Source organism: Onychomys torridus, chromosome 9, assembly GCF_903995425.1.
Source record: "Onychomys torridus chromosome 9, mOncTor1.1, whole genome shotgun sequence".
NCBI lineage: Eukaryota > Metazoa > Chordata > Mammalia > Rodentia > Cricetidae > Onychomys > Onychomys torridus.
The window spans coordinates 24,834,103-24,854,499 of record NC_050451.1 but is presented as its reverse complement, the minus strand read 5'-3'; the positions used below and the strand labels follow the sequence as shown (position 1 = coordinate 24,854,499).

Sequence of the window (20,397 nt, the reverse complement as noted above, 5' to 3'; positions counted from 1 at the left end):
AAGGATATAATATTGCCTACTTAAACAGGAACTGCAAACAAGCAACTTCCAAAAATATGAGAAATGACAGAGACATCTGCCTGCCTAGACAGTCACCCAAAGTTCCTCTGCAATGTTGGGGCATCCATTTTTCAGCCTGTAGGCCTAGGGTTTTTTAGTTGCTTTTCCCTGTGTCCTGTAGAATATCTGGTAGTCTCTCTGTGAAGCAGAACCTGAAGGACCATGGACTAGACATTGTTGATGTATTTATTGCCTGTGTATACTGTATATAGTTTTTATACTTATTGTATATAGTTTTTCTTATATTAGTGATAACTTTTTTATTTTAGACAAAATGGAGGAAATGTGGTAATATTTTATTGTCCTCTAACAAATAAAGCTTATCTGAGGATCAGAGGAAAAATCCAGCCACTATATTAAACATAGAGGTCAGGCAGTGGTAGCACATGCCTTTAATCCTATCACTTGGGGGGCAGAGATTCACCCAGACCTCTATGAGTTCCAGGCCACACTGGGAACAGAGCCAGGTGTGGCGGTGGCACATGCCTTTAATTCCCAGCACTAGTTAACCATAGAAGTCTGGAGGTCTGTACTGACAGACAGGAAGTGATAGAGCTGGGTGGAAAGAGGAAACTGATGTAGCTGAGTGGAGAGAGGAAGTGAGAGGGCAGGGTCAGAAAGGCATATAGGCATGGGTATACAGGAAGTAACTCTCTCTGGAGGCCAAGGAGTCGGTGAGACAAGGTTGGCTGTGGCTTGTCCTATTTCTCTGATCTCTCAGTTTTCACCCCAATATCTGGCTCCCAGTTTTTTATTAATAAGACCATTTAGCAACTCATCATACATGCAGTCATTGATATCACTGCAGAAGTAGCTTCCTTGCCCTTTATAGTCAGCAGGAGGAGAGATCATGGTCTTCCACATGGTTTCTGGTCTCAGCACATTCCATGGACCTCAGCTTGGTCTCCGGTGTCAGTATAGATCATGGACATCAACACAGACCTCTGCTGCAGCAGAGGCCATGGACACTATAATTTTCTGTGGCAGCAGTCCAGGCCAAGGACACCAACATGGCTATTGGGGTTACATGGGCGATGGGCATCAATATGGTCCCCAGCAGCATCCCGGCCCATGGACATATACATGACTTTAGGCAGCAGCACAGACCATGGACATCTGCCTGGCCTTTGGTGTAACACAGGCCAAACATCAACATGACCCTGGCTGCTGCAGGACTACAGACCCCACCATGGCCCTCTGGAGCAGCAGAACTACAGACCAGTGACCACCACCATGGTCTCAGGTGGCAGCAAAGGCCACTGCCACCTTAGACCTCAGTATGGCCCACAGCTGCAGCTTGGCCCTCAGGTATTAAACTTGACTTTAGGCAGTGGCATAGACCATAGACATTTGCAAGTTTATTTTGTTTGTGGTGCTGGATACCAAACCCAGGACCTCAGGCAGGCTAGATGAGTGTTCTACCATTACTTAACACTCCCATCCCAGAAGTCCTACTCCAGTCATCAGTGAGACCAATGGTGATTTGTCCCAGGCTGCCTCAGCCTGTGGAAGAACATGGGGGATCAGCCAGCAGAGAGACAAAGAGCCCTCTGGCAGTGGACCCCAGAAGACTAGTGATAACCACCACCACTACCTCCACCCCACCACCCCAAATTCTTGGACCAGCTGATAGCACAGGGGAGAGGGAAACACAGGTTTGCAGACAAAGTAAACCAAAAGTATCCACGGACATCTTTTCAACCTTTCTGAAGTGCTTGTTTCAATTGTCTAGACTCAAGGGAACAGCGTGCTTGATTAGTCCTTGGCAGACTTAACCATTGTGCTTTTTTCAGACCTCTCTGCTTGCAGCCTGTTCATCATTAACCTTACATGTTCAGGGCTGGAGACGAGGTTTGCTTCCCATGGAGTGGGATCTCAGCTTTCAAAACTGAGATTGCTTTAGGATAATTCATTTTGGTCACTGATAATCAAAAGATCCTCTCTGAATCAAGGGGTCACTTGTCCAAGGATCTGCATTTATGAAGCGGGGTCCTTGTCTTCCTGGAGGAGACTAGACAGTAGAGAAAGCTTACAGGAAATTTCCCCATTGTGAAATGAAAGCCTGACCTGAACATTCAATTTTGAGCTGATACTATTTGCTTGAAAACACATTCTATGTATGCTCACTTCAGCAGCCTTAGTTCAAAACTTTGAAAAGGAGATCACACCCTTAAGGCCTTGACCTCACCAAGTCTTTCCACACAGGCACTTTGGAAGTAGAAGACAGCAATCATAGGCTGGATTTGCCTCAACTGTTTGGTCCATGTCATAGGCTTGATATTTAAGTATCATCATTTTGTATATCATCAATGGTAAAACTGATTTGGATTGGTTTCTAACAGGAAAACAAACAAGGCAGAGAGGGGAATTTATGAATAAGTTACTGATGTAAGTATGTAATTTTGTGCTTTTGAATTTGGACAATGCTAAACATGAATCCACACATAGAACAGACTTTTCAAAGTGACTTCTCCACAAAATAGTTAAATTTGTCTTCCTGAGTGTTCGTAATTATGCGGCTGCTATGTGCTGTGATAAACACCGAGAAGAACATGCTGCATCCACACAGACAAGAGGCACAGCAGAGGGAGCACACAAGAGGTTGTCCTCCCTAACAGCATGGCTGATGAGGACATCGCTTTTCAACCCCAAGAAAGTGAAGAGTCCTATGGCCTTTAGTTTCACATTCTCGCTTCTGCATCAAAACCCAGCCAAAGGTTCAGAGTGAAATGATGTATGATGAAGCTATTTTGAGCTGTCACAGGCTAAACTGTCACTTATTTGGGAAACACAAAGACACCATCATCTGTTCTGCCAGATTACATGCCTGGAAATGATTTTTAGCAAAGCAGAATCTAATTATTTTGCTTTGTGGTTAAGGATTTGGATCCTGGGATTTATAAGTCAAACAGGTACAGGTCTCTCTGCAGGCCACCAGTCTTCACACTCACATCCCCACTGGAAAGTAGGGCTTATAATTCTGCCTTCACAATAGAGTTGTTAGGGGATTCCATGAGGTGATTGATGCGGGCCTGCCACATGGTCAGAATTAGGACAGACATCACCATCATCTCTGTCGCCATCATTATTATGCTTAACCAGATCATCACTTTGACCCATCATCCTCATTGCCATTCAAGGTTCTCTGAAAACACCACTCACTGCATTGTTTAGTAATTAATTACTTTCGTTCTTTTAATGAAGTATTTACTGAGTACAAAATGCATGTCAGACATTACACCAGGGCCTGGGACTCTAAGACAGTAAAAAATCTCCAGAGAGCTGTTCAAGCAAACTCTGGTCAGATACTGTGACTGCCATCATATCTTTTCAAGCTGAATGAATGATGGAGGAAAAAAGCATGTTGGTCCAAGACAAACAAACAAACAAAGAGCTGCCTTAGACCTAGAACCAGATACATAAGAAAGAGGCAAGCAAGAGGCAGGGTGATGGCTTTCTAAGAAACAAACATGAACATAGCCCTCTTCACTGTTACTCAAAGTCAGTAGAAAACCATCTAGTGGGTCATCAGACTTAATAGAATTTCATCTCAAACACCTAGTATGAGCCAGGCTCTGCTCATTTACAAAGGCATCCAATCAAGACAAATACCAAACTTGTCTTACCCTCACTTCTCAAAACCTAGTCCTGTGCTTGAAAAATATGCTACAGTCAGCATTCATCTTATAATCAATAAAGCCCACCTTCTATTTATTCTATTTCACTATAATTTTTGGAGAGAAAGTTTTCACTTTGTGGCCTAAGATAGCTTGGAACTTACTATGCAGGCCAGGGTGTCCTAGATCTTGCAGCAATTTAAAGGAGAGAGAAAAAAAATGCTGAGATATTTTCTTCATTAAGACATGGATGCTTTATAAGACAAATAATGCCTTCCTGGCAAAGATACCTGTATCAAATTTAGTTCATTCCATGGGCCTAACAACTTACACTGCTAGGCAGTCACAATTCTATTTCCCAGGTAATTACTGTATTATAAATGATGTGTACATAAACCAGCCACAGATTTTTGAAAAATAGAAGAGAAGAAAGGAGGGGAGGCAAAGGGAGGAGAGGAGAGGGGAGAAGCACGGGAGCATATGTGTTACTGTACTCTAGGCCCTAGCATAGGGCAAAATGCTCCAATGTACCTTTTGCAGTTTTACAGTAGCTGTTCCTTGATGAATGGTGAAAATATGAGCTTCCTGGTTCAACTTAGGTGTAATAGGAACGAGGAAACCTAATGAGACCAAAATTCCACAGCAAATGTGGCTATAGGAGACCTGAGTGTGCTACCCCTATAGTGATGCTTCCTTGATGTGAAGATTTATCTGCAGCAGTAGATTAGCCACCATGGAGCTTACAAGCAAACAGAAACACTTGTTGGAGAAATTCACACTGCGAGAGTAACTCAGCATTCAAGTCATTTCCTCTAAATCCCTGCAGACTCACACCACCTGAAACCACAGAAAGAAATCTACACAGCAAATCTTATGTTGCTTCCCATGGCCTTCCTGGCATCTGCCCACAAGTGGCCTTCATTGGTTAGGCTTGTGGTGGTGTCTGAACCTGAACTCGAAGCCATCTCTGAGTGTCTTTTATGTGTACATGATAGACATATATTTAAGCTTCTTTTCATTTCCCCCATTAAATGATCCTCTGTTGCAGGGGTCTGTTCCAGCCATATACCAAAGTAATAACAAAGGAAGTTCCCAATTATGAGAGAGAATGCAGAGTAGCTGAAGTAGCATGTGTTGATAACCCAATGATGCCCGAAGAGCCAGAGACAACATATGAGAGAGGTGACTGCATGCTAAGATGGCTTTATCAATGTCTGCAAATGAGTCTTCAGATCAGAATGTTCCACTTGGTTACTCCAGTGCTAGAAAAAGCAAGAGAGATGTCGGAGCCTGATGGAGGAAAACATCAAGCTTTTCTATGACAGAGTGAAATCTATTCACAATTTCCTAATGTTTTCTTGGTTTGAGGAAGGAATAAAAAAGAGAAAAAGAAAACCCTTCTTGTTCTTTTGTTTTCTTTGCATGGGGAAGACAAAACTATGAAATGTTCTGTCTGGTTAAATATCAGGAAGACAGAAGGGAAGTTAAAAGAGGCTTTTTCAATACTGGAGCATTGTAGGGTACTAATTTCATGAGCAAATCTACCCAGTTTACACACAGACACACACCACTAACAACAACAACAACATACCGAGAGACACACACACCACAGACACACAGACACACACACACACACACCACACACACACACACACACACCACACACACACACCACACACCACACCACACACCACACACCACACCACACCACACACACACAAACCACACACACACCATATACACCACACATACCACACACACACACCACCACCACCACCACCACCACACACACACTACACACACACCACACACCACACACACACCACACACACACACACCACACACACACACACACCACACACACCACACACACACACACACACACACACACACACACACCACACACACCACACACACACCACATACACCACACGTACCACACACACACACCACCACCACCACCACACACACAACACACACACACACACACACACACACACACAGACAAATACACAATGCAATTAAGGAAGCATTAAGTATCTCATCCGTGAGCCATACTCAGCATAGTAATGGGACCTTCTGAATTAATCTGTGGTCACCCTATTGTGGTCAATCTATGTGGACTAAAGAGATATAACACCATAAGCAGTTACGGTGTGCTTCAACTAGCTTCCATGCCTCGATTCTCTGGCAGGAACAAAGTCTCTATGATTAAATCAATTCTGTATTGTCCCAAGAAACTGTCCAGTGCTAACCAGTATACACCAGCTAGTTGATTAAAACTGCACAGCGAACATTGAGCGATGGCACTTGAGCAAACACCTACCAGTCACATGGAACTCAGAAGAGAGTGATGATTGCATCTGAGGATTACCAACAGCAAGTGAGGAGGGAGGAGCAGCTGAGGAACTTGTGTGTTTTAAAGGTGAGTCATTCCTTATAGCAATTACCAGAATGGGAGAGTTCTGCTCCTCCTTCTCAACCTTACCTCCTAAAAAAGAACCTCTCCTGATGCAACACTAAGAGAGCCAATTACTTCAGCACCAAGCCACAACCTAAATCCCTGGACTTGGCAGCTAACATTTTTTTTTTCTTAGAAGATTCTAAAAGTCTTCCCTAACAACTCTGACTTTATACATTTAGACTCTGAAAAGGTGAATGAGAACTAAGCAATTACATACCAAAGAAGAGACGAGAAGGTACTGAATAAAACAGCCTACAGTTACAGTCATAGCTCACACTAAGGAAGGAGCTCTGAGGTCTAGTTCATATTTATGGTAAAAAGTAACAAGCATAAAAATGAACAATTACAGGGCATTTTGTATTCCAGCAGCTGGTTCATCCCTGAATAATAACCTGATTTCAGAGAGGAACCTCTGTGACACCATGTGACAGAAAAGCAGACAAGGGGCATGCTAGTCTGCTTTGCGATGCTGGGACAGAATATCTGAGTCACTGGCGAAGGACTCCTGGCCTCAGAGGCTGCAGTCCACAGTCACTTGGCTTTGTTACTCTGGCCCAGTGGCAGTACAGTACACCACAGTGGGAGAGTATGGTGAAGGAGGACTTCATCTGCAGTGGCAAGAAGCAAAAGCATAGGCAAGAAGGTGCTGGCATGCCCACATTCCTTCCAAAGACATACTCTTAATGGCCTAACTTCTCTCTATTAGACCTCACATCCTAAAGACTCCAGTACTCAGCCAAATAGAACCATGGGCTGCAGACCAAACTTAAGTCCATGCATCTTGAGAGGACAGTCTGGATGACAGCTATAATAAACAGCTAGCTTCCCTCTGTCCACTCATCCTGATGTGGCGAGATTAAGATTCAAGCACAAGACTCCTACCCAGAACCCAACCCTTAGCAACACAGTGTACTCCAGTGTGATAAACTCCTAAGATGAACTAGAAAGCTTCTTCCAGCAATCAAGGGCTAAGATTTATGAGGTATGATAGCACAGTAGACACTTCTCGGTATTGGAGGTTTTCAAGGCCCAGGGTAGTTTCTTCTCTAAGCATTGGATAATACTACAGATGCCCCTTGACTTACAATGAGCCTGGGTTCTAGGAAAGCCATCACAAGTTGAAGATACTGCGTAAGTAGAATATGCATTTATTATGCACCCAAGCTTAGCAATATAGTCTGCTCATGGTCTCATGGCTAACAGAAGTCAGGCTCACTCCTGTGGCCTAGTGTAAGTAAGTGCTCACTGGCCTGGGGAAAGATCTCCATTTATAATTGGAAGTCTGTTTCCATTGAATACATACTTGTTTTGTACCTTCATCAAACTAAAAATCATTAAACCAGATCATCTTAAGTCAGACACCATCTGTACTTACCTTCCAGGCTGTCCCATGGCTACAGAGACTGCAGTTGCTAGCCCATTGACAGTAGGCTTGCTCTGTGCCTGGCACTCTCTAAGCATTTTCCCACACTGAACCAGGAGATATTTCCACAGACCTTGGGAGCACTTTCTGAAAGAATGGCCCAAGCACACTGGATGAACTCACAGTGATTCTCAAATGACATCTTTCCTATGTTTCAATGTCTAGGCTAATTTAATGCAAAACATGGAAGAATTTATATAAATATCAAGATACCCTGCCTACACTGTCGTTCAGAATACATATAGATATAAATACATAAATCATTTGTTATGATTATTATTTTATAAAGAAGCAGCCCCAGAGCTAAAGAAATAGCTCAGCCAGTGAGTAAAGCTATTGTCCTCAAGAGTGAGGACCAGAGTCAAACCCTCAGAGCTCACATAAAAGCAGGAGCAGTGTGGCATGGCTTCAGTGCACCCAGGTGGAATGGGAAGCAGAGGCAGGGAGATGCCCATATGCCCATGGGCCGGCCACTGTGCTTGGTGCATTCAGCAATGAAAGACTTTCTAAAACAAGATGGAAGGCACGGACTAACCACCCAGGAAGTCCTCGGATGTCACACACAGTCACAAAGGACAACTACAAAAGCACACATGAACAGACAGCACACATACACCTGCTGCATGGCTTAATATCTTGTTGGTTACCTGGGTAGCTTTTGGGTTGATATGATTGTTGCTCTGAGGTGCACAAATCTGGTTTTCCTACTTTCACTAGAGAAAAATCTGTTCTTATTCATTTAAGAAATTATTTTTAAGATATATTTTACTTTATCCTAAGATATATTTTACTTAATCCAATAGATCAAAAGTATTTCCAACATGTAATAAAATTTATGATATATTGAAATTTTTATGTTAAGCATTCAAGATTCAGAGTGTACTTTATAGCCAATTGGAGATCCTAGTACCTATGAATGCTGAGGGTCTACATGTCAATAGTAGCTAGTTAGCACTAGTTCATAAAGGTATTAGGAGTGGACCACACATTCCTATAGTGAGTGGCTTGGATGAGCCATGGTTATTGGTATTTCTGGGTTTCTTTTCTCAGGCTGGACAGATTCCTTACCAAGAAGTCAGTCTAGACCTGTAACGTTCAGGACCCCATATTTAGGCTTTTGCTGAAGCCTCCTGTTTTCATGCAGATTCTGCTGACCTCTGCATGCCTCTCTCTTCACTCTCCAGCCTTCCTTCTGAGTCTGAAGGGAGGGAGAGAGGGCAGTTCCCAGCTCTGTAGGTAGGCAAGGCCCCTGGTGCAGGATCAGGTGTTCAGAATCTTTTCGTTGTTCACTTAACTCCCACTGACTTCACAGTGACAATAATTCCCGATCCTTTCTGGAATGGCACTTTCAGTGCCTACACTGCCCCCTCCTCCCGGCTTCTGAAGCTGCTCCTGTAATTATAGTCATCCGTTGCCTAACAACAGGGACACCTCTGATAACTCTTCTTAGACAACTTCATCAGCATTGAACAACACAGAGTGCACTTATGTAAACTAAGCTGCTACAGCATTTCCAGGCAACATAATCGTACAGGACCCTGGTCAGATATGCAATCTCCCAATCAAAATGTCACAGTTCAGTGCATGACTGTTAATTTTATTACTTTTTTTCTTCTATTTTAATTAATTCTCCCCTTCTGTCTTTTAAAGTGGGCCTTCTGTTTTGAAATAATTGTACAACCACATGCAAATTGTAATAAGAAACACAGAGAGACTCCATATACCCTTTACCCAATTTCCTATAATGGTGATATTTTGTAAAAACAACAATACCCAGGATACTGGCATATAGATACAACATGGTATTTCCCTTCCTATTAGGATCACCTTATTGCCCTTCGGTAGCCAAGCCCCTCCTTCTCACCCACTCTTCTCTAACACTTGATAAGCCTAAACTGTACTTCCACAACTTAGTTATTGCAAGGATGCTCTACAAAAGGAATGATATGGTATGTAATCGTATTGCATCTCTCTGCCCAGTCCAAGTTCTTGAGCATGTAACCAACTATTTACACGTATCAAGCTCAGTAGTACCCACAGGAGGGGTACATTGCTTGTTTGGCCACCAGATTAATGGACCACAGTCTTGTTTGAGTTAGTGGGCAGATTTTGCAAGGATATAGTCAGACATTTTACCCATTTTCCAGGTTTTGTTTTTGTTTTTGTTTTTTTGTTTTTTAAAACTCTCGATATTGGGAGTGCTTTGTGTATTCTCAATACAGGGGTATTCCGTCTTTTGTTAGCTTTTAGAAACACAGTTTGAAGATGTTTCTCACTCTGTAGCTTGTCTATTCCATCTTTGAGAGAGCTTTCAGAGAGGTGGCTTCAGCTCTGGTGCAATCAAGTGCATGCCTCCCTTCCCTTCATATAGGTTGTGTTTTGCAACAAGCCTAAGAATTCTTGGCTTTGTTCTGGATCCCAAAGACTTCCTCTTATGTTGTCTGTAGTTAGAGTTTTCCTGCCTGGCCCAGTCAGGACAAATCTCTCTTACCTGCCCGTCCCACAGTCGCTCAGACCCAACCAAGAAAGCACACAAAAACTTATATTGCTTACAAACTGTATGGCCATGGCAGGCTGCTTGTTATCTACCTTTTCTATCTTAAATTAACCCATTTCTGTTAGTCTATACTTTGCCACATGGCTTGTGGCTTACCAGTGTCTTTACATGTTGCTTTTCATGGCGGTGGTAGGCGGTGTCTCCCTCCAACCTTCTACTTCCCACCCAGAATTCTCTTCTCTCTTGTCCCGCCTATACTTCCTGCCTGGCCACTGGCCAATCAGAACTTTATTTACACAGAGCGATATCCACAGCAGTTGTCTTCTAAGCTTTGTGGTTCTGTGTTTTATATTTTTACTCCATTTTTATATTAGGTAGGAATCACAGTTCAAGATTCCAGTTTGTCCGTCGATCCAGGATCATTCGTTGAAACGCCTTGTTCCTTTCAATGAAGGAAATTGCACTCCTGTCAAAGTCAGTGGGGCCTATGAGTCTGGGCCTATGCTGAGGTTCTTTATTCTGTTCCATTGACTTATGTGTCTATTTCTTTATGAATACTCATGCTAGAGCTACATACTAAGTCTCAAAATGGGGTAGACCAATTCTTCCAACTTCATTGAACTTATTTTTTTATTATTTTGTGTTCATTGGTGTTTTTCCTGCATGTATATCTGTGTGAGTGTGTCAGAACTTCTGGAACTAGAGTTATAGACAGGTATGAGTTGCCATGTGGGAGACTGGAATTGAACCCGGGTCCTCTTCAGTCCCTTATTGTACTTCTTTAACACTGTTTTAGCTGCTTCGATTACTTTGTGTGGTGGTCTGAATGAAAATGCCCCCCACAGACTCATAGGGAGTGGCATTACTGGAGGTGTGGCCTTATTGGATAGGTGTCCTTGTTGGAGGAAGTGTGTCACTGGGGGTGGGCTCTGAGGTTTCAGAAGGTCAAGCCAGACCCAGTGGCTCTCAGTGGCTCTCTTGCTCTCCTCCTGATACCTGCAGATCCAGATGTAGAACTCTCAGCTACATCTCCAGCACCATGTGTGCTGTACACTGTCATGTTTCCCACCATGATGATAACAGAGCCCCAATTAAATGCCTCTATAAGAGTTTTCATGGTCACAGTGTGTCTTCATAGCTATAAAACCCTAACTAAGACATTTTGTTTGCAAATAACTTTTAGGCTAATCTTGCCTGTATCTAAAAATAAGATTTTAAAAGAAAAGGCATTGACTTTACATGTAAGTTTGGACATAATTGCCACCATTACTATGCTAAGAACTTAAAACCATGAACATAATGTATTACTGCATTTGGTTCCATTTTCTTCATCTGCATTGTATAGTTTTGGCATACAAGCTTTATAAAGAGTTCATTAGATTCATCAGAATATCTCATATATGGCTGTAATGTGAACTCTACTATATTTTTAATTCCACTGTCCACAATCATTATGACCACACAGAATCATGGTTGTTTTCTTAATCCTGTGGTCTTCATAACCCAACTGAGCTCACTCACTACCCTTAGCACTTAGCTTTGTGTGTCCTTTTTTCTTTGCAGATCACTTAAATTTTTCTGTGTAGAAAATCATGTCACTGGCAAATACCAATGTTTCCTCTTCTTCCTTTCTATTTGTCTGCCTTTTATCCCCTTTGTTTCCTTACTGCTTTGATTAGAACTCCCTGTATGATGTTGAATAGCAGTGAATATATCTGGTATTTCACTTCATTTTTACCCAAAACATCTTTATTCTTTTGTGTTCAAACAAGTCAAACTCTTCTTTTTTCCAAAATAGCCATGATTAGCTTAGAAAAATGGGTGTATATCTACAAAGCATTCCCCTTCCATAGAAATTAGCTTTATAAGAACTGAAACATTAAAAGTTTTTTCAAAAGTCAGAATCTATCATAAGTCAAAGAAATGCATGCTTGCGTCTGGCCCTTCTCTAGAAACTAGCCTTGTTGTATTACTTCTATTCAGTAAAATCTGGCACCATGTAGGAACCTGTCTTCCTTCTAGTGGAATTCCAAACTCTTATTCTATCTCTCATCACCACATTGACAAAGTCATCAAATTCCAGAAGTGCTTCAAGAATTTCTTTATCACTCTTCATCACAATGTGAATTCTTGACTATATAAAAGTGTCTATAAGCTCCAGTGGGAGGAACTGCAACAGGTTAGTGGTCTAGTCAGAACCAGGATCATGTTGGAAACCCTTGTGATACTTCTTAATATTTTAGAGAATATATGTTGATTTTCATCATTAAGTATAATATTATAAGTGTTATAATACAAGTATAAGTATAAAATATGGGCTTTGCTTTTTACATTAGTTTATTTGTGTGTGTCCATGTGTGCATGTGGGCAGCTGTGCATGTAATCATGGTGCTAGTATGATAGGCAGAGGACAACTTATAGGAGTCAGTTCTCTCCTTCTATCCTGTGGGTGGAACTCAGGTCTTCAGGCTTGGCAGTAAGTTGCCCACCCAGTCAGTCACTGGCAGGTGGTGGGGTTTTATATTCTTGATATTTACCAAGTTGAAAAAGTTCCCTTAAATTCTGGGAGACTTTTCATAGACCAACATTGAATTTTGTTAAATACTTTTTCCTTATTATAATTTGTTATCTTTAATCTGCTAATGGGATAGATTATATTGATTAACTTTTTAATTATATTGATGAACTTAATAGTGAGCCAGGCTTGCATCTCTGAAATAGACTCAGTTTTATCATGATATGTAGGTCTCCCTCTTTTTTTCTGAATTTTGTTTGCTATCATTTCATGAAGGACTTTTGGTTCCATGTTCACAAGAGTTGTGGCAATGTAGTTTTTGTACCCCCTTTCATTTGTTTGGGAATCTCTGTAATTAGTTTATAAAATTAACTAGAAAGAAATAGTATAAAATTAATTCATCAGTGAAACTACTTGGGACTAAATATTCTTCTTTTGCATATTTTTAAAAAGATGAATTCAATATTCTTAGTTGTTAGGAGCCATTCATATCTATTTCCTGTGGCTCAACTTCAGGAATTTAGTGTCTTTTTGAATAGTGTTGTAGTTCAGCTAAGTGGCCAAATGCTGGGTAAATCTGTTGCTCTGCATTAACATCCTGATGTTTGCTGTGTCTGTTGTCATAGTTCCTGCTTCATGCCTCACATTTAGGCTTCTCACCATATTGGCTTTCAGAGAGAATCGGCTATTCCTGACTCATTTGCATTGAGGATTTTACAACATATACCTTTTATCATTGTGCTTTCATTCTACCTCCAATTGTTTTAAGTGAACTGTTTTTTACAGACTGACAACAGCTTGGCTAATCTCTGTACCTAAATGGTTTATTTAAAAACATTTAGCTATAATATAATTGTTATAATTTTTAGATACCTTATTTTGTTTTGTTGTTTGTTCTCTTCACTTTTTTTGTTCTTTATATTTTCCACACGTTTTGTGAGCTATTAGAACATTTGAGTAATTTATTTGGTATATCTAATGTGTTTTTAGAGCATCACTTTGCACAGTTTTAGTGGCTGGATTAAATATCACATTATATACTCACAAGGGAAACAGATCTTAGTACTTTCATTCTGTCAGGCTGAATAGGGGTTAAAATCTCTTTTTGCATCCTTACCACTAGTCACAAAGCAGTGCCTTAACGTCTATGTGCACCTGTTTCATGTCCTTTGTCAGGTGTTTAATCTTCAAACACAACACCACTTAGAACTTTCAAGATCATTTTGCCTTTCCTTTCTAATGTTCCAGGATTCCATTTTAATGGTTTTCATTCTTTAGGAAGATCTGTTAGCAGCGAATCTTCTTGGTTTTCCTTCCTCTGAGAAGGCTTTAACTCCACATTCATTGCTGAAGGATATTTTCACTGGTGATAGAATTCTGTGTTGACTGATATTTTCATTCAGTCCTTAGAAGCTTTGAATTCTTGAGTGTCAGTAGAAACTTGAAGGGGGGAAGTATATAATAGACTGCACCTTCTTCAGCTGAAATGTCACCAGGGAACCCAGGTTCTACCAGAAGCAACAGACATGTGAAAAAATATTATAGCAACATATGATAAGGGGAGAAATGTACTTCATTTGACTAATGGTCAGAGAAGGGGATAAGATGATGAGTTTGGGTAAAAGTCAGATCCAACAGACAAGTGTCAGTAGAAGCAGGTGGGATGATACAGGGTAGTGGACCTCCTCTCCACTCAGGCCTGGGACTCTATTCTGTCTGTCTGGGACCTGCTACATAGATGAAATAGGTAAATACAGATTAAACCACCAACAAGTACCGTCACACTCTTTTACAGTAGCTTTCAATGAATTACTAACATTCTTTTTAGTCTGGTATGGCTGAAAATTTAGTTTATGAAGTGCTAGTGTGTGTTACTGGTCAGAAAGGAAAGTCAAAGGAAACTCTGCATTCAGTCTGCTGCACTCTTAATTTGTATGCCCTCCACCTTGTCTACCAGGAGACTCCAGTGGCTCTGTGGCTAATAAAGGAATAGTACACTATGATCAGGGCGAGGCTGCAGGCTTTGTCACATTTCCTGATGTGACAATTTAGCAATGCCATTGGCTAAGAAGGACATAGATGAATGTATACTTTGTCAAGTTTGCACTCTGCTCTCCAGAAGTACTCTGCATTCAGAGACCTTCAGGTTATGGATAGCTCTGTGTTGCTGCACTGCCAGATTGTCACTCCACTGCCAGACCTAGGCTTTCCTCGTGGAAGGAAACAACTTAGTTCTATAGGTGCTGAGTAATCATATGACTAAAACTGACACATGCTTTTGGTGAACAATCATTTCAGAGAACAGAATGTTTACTTCCTTGTTGCCTTTTAGCCGGAGTGTTTCAAAGAAGTGTGTGTCACCTTCATGCTGCCTCTTGGGGCACATGTTCTTGGCCTTGCAGACATGAAGAGATCTGGAGCCTAGGGAGATGGCATAGTCATGAAAGTACATGCCGCACAAGGGCAGGTCCCATGAGCTTATACAAAGCATGGCACATTAAGTTGAGGAGGGACCCAGCTCCTTCCCCTACTTCAATGCTGGGCAAGATAATCCAGCATGGGAAACAGGTTTCCCAAAAGTCTGGTGACTGATTTAATCCACACCTTGGAGTTAGGTTCTTCAATTTAATTTATTTATTCATTTACTTATTTATATTTATTTTAAATTTACTTCTTAATGTATATGTGCATGTGAGTGCAGGTGTCCTCAGAAGCCAGGGGGAAAGGATCTTCCTGGAGCTGGAGTTACAGGTAGCTGTGGGATCCTGGACTTGCATGATGGGAATGGACCTCAGGCCCTCTGTAGGACCGCAAAGGACTCTTAACCAATGAGCCAGCTCTTGGGTCCTAGAATCTTCAGTTCTTAATTGTCAAACTATTTAACCAAACAAGAAATTGGAAAACTGCCAATCAAAAATGAAGACGTCAATAGTTAGATTATATCAGCAGAGAGGAAAAGGAAGCAAAAACAACCCCCTGGTTAGGCCAGAAGAACATCAAACAAAAGAAAGGAGATTAAGTTCCTTTTCCACTGAGATATTTTTCTTCTACTTTGCATCTCCTTTATTTCATAGTTCATTGTTGTTTTCTCTTGGGTTTGGCTATTGTGTGTGTAGTGCTATTAGTGTGTGTAGTGTTGCTACAAGGCACAGTGTTATTATTGTGTACAGTGTTGTCAGTGTGTACAGTGATTCAGAGTGTACAGTGAGTCAGAGTTTACAATGCTGTCAGCGTGTACAGGGCCATCAGTGTGTATGGTGATATCAGTGTGTATAGTGATGTCAGTGTGTGTACAGTGTTGTCAGTGTATACAGTGCTGTCAGTGTGTACAGTGCTATTGGTGTATACAAGGCTGTCAGCGTGTACAGTGCTGTCATTGTATACAGTGATGTCAGTGTGTGTACAGTGATGCCAGTGTGTACAGTGATTTCAATGTGTGTACAGTGCTGTCAGTGTGTACATTGCTGTCAGTGTGTGTATACTGCTGTCTGTGTATACAGCGATATCAGTGTGTGTACAGTGCTGTCAGCATGTACAGTGATGTCAGTGTGTACAGTGCAGTGTGTATGTCGTTTACCTCTTTGGCAATGTACATGAATCAATTCTTCACATGTGGCAAAGTATTCCCACAAATTCTTTCCCAGCATGTGTTCTTCAAGAAATCCTTCTTTTTTATGTCAAGTATGTACTAAGATTTGTCCTCCCCTTTAAAGTTTTGATTAGATTTCATATGCAGTGACTTGAGAGAGGAAACAGTTAACTTGGAAATGTACTTCTCTGAAATAGGGAAGCATGGCTGTATTTAGTTTTAATTTTGAGTACACATCCCTTTGTTTTTTTGAACATAGATTCATAGATTTTTTTGTGCTTGTATTGTTTGTGACACCTTTTTTTTCCTGCACTTTCTTGATTTCTCAGCTACATATGCAACACATTATACCAAATTATATTATAAAAGGGGGAGTCTTTCCTTCATGGAAAAAAGTAGAGAATCTATTAAAAATTATTAGAATTTTGGTCCACAACATGGCATGACTTTACAGAGAATAATATATCCTGTATGAGCAACATATAGAGTATCATGTTGTCATTTGAATATGGAATGTCCCCAATGGCTATACTCAGAATTTGGCAGAAGGGAACCATCAAGGACAAGGCTTTTAAGGTTCTAGATAAAAACCCAAGTCTGGCCCCTCTTTCTCAGATTCTTGACCTGCCCTCATATGAGAAAGCCCACCATGCACACCCATCACCATGGACTTCTCTCACTTTCCCTACCGTGATGGCCTGAAGCTCCTCCAAAACCATCATTCAACAGCAGTATTTCTTCTCTTAAGTTGTTCATGCTAGGGAATATGTTCACAACAGCAATAAATAAATAAAATAGATTCAACACAGCTGGAATGAAACTACATGAATCCATGACACTTCATAGTGCTTATCATACTTGAAAACAGAAACACAGAAGTAATTACAAGATGGGAGAGATGCCTAAGTGGTTAGGAACATGTACTGTTTATCCAGAGGATCCAAGTTCTCAGAACCTACTTTGAAGAGCTCAGACCTTTCTGTGATTCAGTCTCCCTCTTCTGGCCTCTATTGAGAAACTGCACATATAGCACACAGAGATGCACACATACACACGTCCATAAAGTATACAGCCTGGAGAGTCGGCTCAGTGGTTAAAAGCACCTACTGCTCTTCCAAGATCAGATTCTTGGTTCAGTTCCCAGCACCACACAGTCACTCACAATTGTCTGTGAATCCAGTTTCTGGGGACCCAATGCTCTCTTTGGGTCTCTGCAGGCACAAGCATGCGCATGGTACACACACACACACACACACACACACACACACACACACACACACACGCAAATACCAAGACAATAAAAATAAATGAAACTATTTTAACAATAAAAGGTCATTCCAACAGTATTTTTTATTTTTTCCCTTCAGATACTGTTGAACTTTACTCTCTTCTTTTTGGTCCAATGTTTAATCTAAAGAAGTCAAAGTGAGATTCCTCATTCTGCTTTACTGTTTGGAAGCTGCAACTGTTATACACCAGCATATTTTCAGTAGTTAACTATGCTATCATGAGTTCTCTTTTAGAAGAAAGAAAATATAAGAGTATGGCAGCAAAGAACAGCTGTCAACCTTCTGAATTAATTCCTACATGCATTATATATTTACATGATTTATCAGAACAATTAGAACACATCCTTGTTGTCTTTTAATTAGATTATTCCTTGTTCTGGTAATTATACTAGACAAGGGAGAAAAATCGTTTCAGAATTCCAAAATCATCTGCAGACTGTGTGGAAGGTGAGTGGTCAATAATGCTAATCTACTGGAACACTTAAATTCTTAGAAAGAGATGCTTTTGTCTTGAATGCTTCTCTGCATAATCAGCATTATATCTCAATGTCTGGCTCATCTTGCCTAAAGTTTGAGAGTAAATACACTGGACAAATAACAGATATTTATTCCACTGTCCAAAGCCTGGTAAGGCTGGGTCACCTCCAGGGGTTCAGACCTTGCTTCGCTTCCTTGAAAAATGCAGACAAGAAACCACAAACAAAAGACTTAGGATCCCAGGCACATCTGACAGTCTGGACACCAAGCAGGGAACACGGAGGACTTTGATATTGCAGGCCTAGGTAAACTATCCTGGCTTAAAAATGATTCAAATTGCTGTAATGTTTTCATAAATGATAAAGCCACTAAATAATATAAAAAACTGTCACCCCATACATGCAGAGATAATTAGTAAAAAATAACTGGTGGGTTGACAGGAAAGGGCAAGTTCAATCTCTGCCTTGGTTTATGCATAGCAGAGCATAGGGTGATGCCCAAAGTGCTCACCTGTGCCCTGTGTAATGGTCACCAGACACAGAGAACATCATGGAGAGCAATTCCCAGAACTTCAGGACTCAGGATCCAAGAGTCTGGAATGGGCATCATCTGTCCTCTGGCACAGCTTGACAGTTGGTCAAACAGTCTTGGGAGACACAGAATTGACCCCAGGGAATCTGGAGTTCTCTGTAATATTAGGCAATACAGCTACCCATCCCCCAGACAAGATTACAGGAATCTCAGTCGGCCTCAGTCAATGCAGAGTCCTAATGAGACCATGTCTAGACAGTATTGATCTCTTACCAGGGAAAAAAAAATCAGACCGTGACTTCTTTTCTAGCTTAGTCCAAATGACAACCAAATTGTGATATTTCATTCACACATTGCCTCCTTACCACCATCATTTTATCAATGACACAGTTCAGATACAATGGTTTCCTTTCAAGTTATATAAGAAATGTGAATGTTTGACTCTGATAGTCAAATAGCACATAAGAAAGTTACTTAATTATTCTAGAGAAATTTGGTCTTTAATATACTTTTATTGTCTTTCTAGGTAAAAGAAACAGTCCTTGAACAAACTGGAAACCCACATGAACAGAAGGAGCAATAACTCAAATTAATATGGCTAAAATATCTCAAAGAGTCATCATTAACTTACCCCATCCAAAAGGCTGTCAATGAAAACCCTGGAATCACCCCTACAAACTATTGTGCATCCCAGTTAGGAAGAAATGTTTCTCCACAGAAGCAACTCTTTAAATCTTCATGTATACCAACTAAAACCTAAAGGTTCCCACTTCTCCTGTCTTCAGACTGGTCAAATATATTGGGTAGACGACTGACCTGGAGGCATCAAAGTCTTGCATTTGTTCTCTCTATAGGGAGGCATTGCAAAGCTAGGCTGAGCATCCCACATGCCTGCAGAAAGTCAGATAGGGAATGCAGTTTGTTGTTGTAGCAGGAGTGGAGTACAGACAATAGGTGGGTGGGGGTAGAACTGGGTATCATAACCTGCAGTGGGAAGTGAAATCCTATCTTTCTGTGGAGGTAACATTTAGTCAAGACTACAATATTCAGGTGCTTCCTGAGCAGGAAATTTTTTCCAGGCAGGTTTTGAGCTCATGGAAAAAGTGCCATGTTGTTATATTGCAACAATACCAACACAAACTGATCATGCAGAAGAACACCAAACAAAGATAACCCAGGGAGATTGTCCCCACTGTCACTAGCTTCACATGCACACCAGGTAGGATAGAATGATCAGTTATGTGCATATGCTGACTAAATGTTTTATTGGAACTCAGGAGAAAGTTCCATTAGCTTCTAAGATCTTGAACTAGATGTTGTGCTGATTGAGTTCTGCTGCCCAAACTGAAACTGAGAGGGTTAACAGCAGGGGTGTGCATATCTATTATAGAGCCATATCTATTGAGAGCACAGGCTACTTCCCCCACGTGCACTGTATGCAATTCTTTGTGAGCATATGAAAATCCTGCACTGCTCTTTAAGAGACCAAAGGGAAGTCTATCATGCATTTTCTCTTCTCAGTATAGGAAGGACACAGTGAGAAGCTTGAGAGAATGGTATTGTGTTTGGGTCCCCTCTGCTCTTCTCAGACAAGGCAGGTAACAATGGGAAGGTCTGGCAGAGTGTGTGATTGTAGCTCATTTCCAGGGATAAGGGTCACCTTCATCCTGACCCACAGGGGAAGGCACACATATCTGTTACTCCTACTTACCAGTAGAGAAAGAGTGGCAGAAAGTAGAGCTTGGAAATGTATCTAAGAGACACAAAACTCATTTTAAATATGGACGAACAGTTGTGACTTGGGGTAGAAACTTTACTTTCCCTAGTAAAATGTAGATTCTTGCAAATGCATTGACAGTAACACGAAGGCTTGCCATAGTGTCTTGTTGTCAGAGCCTTATCCAAACATTCTGATTTTGCCAAGTGCTAAATCAG

General features: G+C 41.1%; 1 protein-coding gene across 1 annotated transcript in view; it reads right to left on the bottom strand.

Moving 5' to 3' along the window:
• Fhit (fragile histidine triad diadenosine triphosphatase) overlaps window positions 1–20,397 on the bottom strand; it is a 1,532,194-nt gene that overhangs the window by 1,126,354 nt on the left and 385,443 nt on the right. The window lies entirely within an intron of this gene.